A 4,161-nucleotide genomic window follows, 5' to 3' on the forward strand; every position below is an offset into this window, starting at 1 on the left:
AGGACAATCCGGTGCCTCCGGACCTGGGAGTCGGTCAAACATGATTTCTACCGGCAAGCTAACCTCACGACCAAACATGAGGTTTGGACTTACCCCCATACTTTCTTGGGCTGTACCTCTGTAGGCTGCCATTACATAAGGAAGATGTTGGTCCCAGTCATTCTTCTGCTCACACCCCACCTTTGCCAACATGTCCAACAATGTTCTGTTGAAACGTTCAACCAGCCTGTCGGATTGTGTATGGTACGGGGTTGTCCGAGTCTTTTCGATGCCCAGGAGTATACATACTCCGGCAAAGAGCTTGGACTCAAAATTCCGACCCTGGTCGGAGTGGAGCTGACGTGGGCAGCCAAACCGAGTAAACAACTGCGAGACCAGGCAGTCACCCGTAGTCTGAGCAGTTTCATCAGGAAGTGCGTACGCCTCTGCCCATTTTGTGAAATAATCACTGGCCACGAGAATGTACCGATTTCCTGCCTCTGTCACAGGGAGGGGTCCGTGAAAATCGACCGCAATCCTCTCCCAAGGTGCGCCAACTGCTTGCTGCTGCAGCTTGGCCTGCATACGTCGCCCGGTTTTCCGTCGAGCGCACGTATCACATTGCCGACACCAGCGTTGGACGTCTGTGCGAATACCCGCCACGTAAATCGTTGCCGAATTCGAGACAACGTCTTTCGAATGCCTAGGTGCGCCGCAATGCGACCACCGTGGAGAGCATTCAACAACACCCGACGGATGATTGGCGGCGCCACCAACTGCAGTATGAAAGACTCCTGGGCGTATGTTGGAACCCACACCTGGAACAGCATTCCTCTCTGGAGTTCCAGGCGGTCCCACACCTCACAATATCGTCTGGCTTCCAGTGACTCAGCTGCAAGTTCTGAGAACGGAGGCCGAGCCTCACACTTCTGCAGAAGTTGCATCACCCGTCTCATTGTGGGGTCTGCCCGTTGCCACTCCCGAACCTGCGCATCTGTCCACTGACAAAGCGTAGCTCGGAGCTCCACATGACAAGGCACGCGAGCCTTTGGCTGTTGCCGAGTACGCCCTGGAGCCATCTTCTGTGCTTTCACGCGAGCCAGTATAACTCTGCGACAATCCGGGCAATCCTGCCGCTTGCACGTACGACATCCTGGCGGCCGGGATAAGCCGTCTGCGTTGCCATGCAGTTTACCAGGACGGTGTTCAATCGAATTGTCGAATGTGCTTAAGTATGCAATCCACCGAGCCACCATGCCTTCCGGCTCCTTAACGTTAAGGAGCCACGTCAGGAAGGCGTGATCGGTTCAGACCAGAAATGGCCGGCCGATCAGATAGTGTGGGAATGCATGGCAAACGTTACGACAGCTAGCAACTTACGATTCGTAGTACAATACCGTCATTGAGTTGGACCGAACGTCTGACTGGCATAGGCTATAACCTTCTCATCTCCATCTTGGACCTGAGACAGCACAGCGCCCATAGCTGATGCACTAGCATCGGTGTCCAGTATAAACTCGCCATTTCCCTGTGGATATGCAAGTACCGGAGCAGAGGTGAGTTGCTGTTTTAACGTATTGAAGGCCTCCTCACATTCCTCTGACCACCGAAAACCGACACCTTTCCGGGTAAGCTGCGTCAGTGGGTGCGCGGTAGTAGCAAAGCCTGAGATGAATCGCCGATAATAATTTGAGAATTCCAGGAAGCTCCGCACGTCCGCAACAGATCGCGGCACCTCCCACTGTCCTACCGCTTTGACCTTCTCCGGATCACACTGGACGCCACCGGCCGTCACAACGTGTCCGAGATACGAGGCACTTTTCCGGAATAGCGTGCACTTTGTCGGTTTGAGCTTTAAGCCGGCATTTGCCAATTGGTCAAACACATGGTGGAGGTTGGCCAACACCTTCTCAAATGACTGACCGAAAATGATCACATCATCGAGGTACACCAAACACTTCGTCCATTGCAATCCTTGAAGGACCAGCTCCATCAACCGCTCGAAGGTTGCTGGACTGTTGCATAAGCCAAAAGGCATGACCTTGAGCTCAAACAAACCCTGACGGTTCCTAAACGCCGTTTTGGAAGCATCCTTTGAGTCCATCTCGACCTGCCAATACCCGCTCGTCAGATCGATTGTGGAAAACCACTGGGCACTGGCCAGGGAATCTAACGTATCGTCGATCCTTGGAAGGGGGTACGCATCCTTGATGGTAACCTAATTCACACAGCGGTAGTGCACACAGAACTGGGTGCTGCCATCCTTTTTCGTGACTAGCATGACAGGGGACACCAATGGGCTATTACTCGGACGGATCATGCCATCCCGAAGCATTTTCTCGACCTCCCTGTTCATCACCTCCTGTTTCGTCAATGCACAGCATCTCGGGGCTTGCTTAATAGGGGGGGCGTACCCGTATTAATCGTATGCCGCACGAGACCAGTATGACTCAACCTCCCACCAGGAGCGGTGAACAAAGAGCCATACTGGCAGAGCGTCTCTGCTACAGCCATCATTTGTTTGTGGGTCAGAGCTTCATCCACCCCGTCCAACAGAGATTGAAGATGACCCGAGACCTCAGTCGGTTTGCTATCAACCTCAACTTCTGAGTTCTCTCGGATTTCTGCCAGCGCAACCTGCGTGACCGGTTCTAGCCACGCTAGCTCGGTACCAGCGATGATGACTAGCTCTGCGTCTCTCGAGTTCACAACAGAGAGAGGAACGTCATGCCCGCGTCCTAAGTCGTCATGGGCACCATTCATGCCCGTTTTGCGAAGCACGTGTGGCAACAGAAGTTGTCTGACAGGTCCTCCCTCTTGCTTGACTCGGTATAGCACACCATCACTCCTTTAACTGATGCCACAGCCGCAGATATCCACGCGTGCTCTTGTTTTCTCTACGCAGTTGTCGTCCAGTAGGTATCTGTTCTACCTTCCACAGAGTATGGAGGCGTCCGATGATAGGATCCTCCACTTGTAACCTTCTCCATTCCTACGAACAAACCAATACGCTGGCAATGGGGGTGTCTGGGTTTCAGACCTCCTTATCCAAGAGCGCTTACTCACACGGAAGGGGCGCCACTGCTTTAACTCGGACAGAGGTAAGGTAGTACTTCGCCTGAATCCCCTTACGGAACAACCTTCGTACTTGTCGGACTGCGTCAGGCCCACCATTACCCGATATACCGGCGTCGTATACCGACGGAGAGGTGTGAGCCTGACCCGAGCCTGTGTTCAATCGGTCTCACGTGCGGAAAGCATTACGTCGCAATAACCGTCTTACAGTGTCCCTAGGATTGACACATAAGGCTACCTGACCGACTCGTCCGTGGAGTGCAACTTACGTGGATGAGAATTACCTTACGTGCCTGCTCTCGGGGTTACTGTCCGTAACCAGCCGAGGCTAAGGAAAGGGTAACGCCCTTCCTTTTCCAGCAACCGGCCAATTTATCCAACCACCCGTGACACCTAGTTATGCCTAGCGTGCGGTATGTTGCTCACAGACCGCATAACGTTAATAGTTATGGCGGGAACTATTCCCGGTCTGACGTGATGTTATGGCACAGACTGCACGGTTTTGCCAATAACCGTGGCGGGCAAGCTCTTGATGCCCGGCCTGACAGCACGCCCTGTGCTCACTCAGGAAAACCGAAATGACGTGGACCACACGCCATACGCTTCCATGGCTGCCTCTTATGGGGAACATAGATAGGCCCATGCCTTCTCCGAGTTCTGCGGACTGGGTCCGAGACCTGCTCAAGGCTAGCACCACGCGAATCACGCGAAGAGGGAATAACCACCATACTCTTCGCTGGTTCAACGCCTGCCAAGGCCGCATCGGCAGTTGCTACAGGCAACCTGCCATTGTCATCAGGCTGCACAGGAAGTTCTGCTGCGTGATCTTCCAACCTGTCTTCTGTATCAGACATGTCTTTGTCCGCCTGCGAATCGGATATTTCGGGGTTAATGCTCACCCTACCCGAGTCGGGTATGTCCCCAACACCATCTTCCCTCCCCTTGGTTACTGAGCGATCCACAGAGGTAGCTTTATCCGGGACCAGGTCCGGGATGCACCAAACTGCGGGCGTGTTTCCTCCAAGGTAAGGTTTCAGGTCATCGATCGAGACTACGCAGGGTTCGTCATTTTCCTGGATCCAGCGTAAGGTACTACACTCTCTGACT

Source organism: Priapulus caudatus, unplaced genomic scaffold (genome assembly GCF_000485595.1).
Source record: "Priapulus caudatus unplaced genomic scaffold, Priapulus_caudatus-5.0.1 Scaffold1058, whole genome shotgun sequence".
Classification (NCBI taxonomy): Eukaryota; Metazoa; Priapulida; class Priapulimorpha; order Priapulimorphida; family Priapulidae; genus Priapulus; species Priapulus caudatus.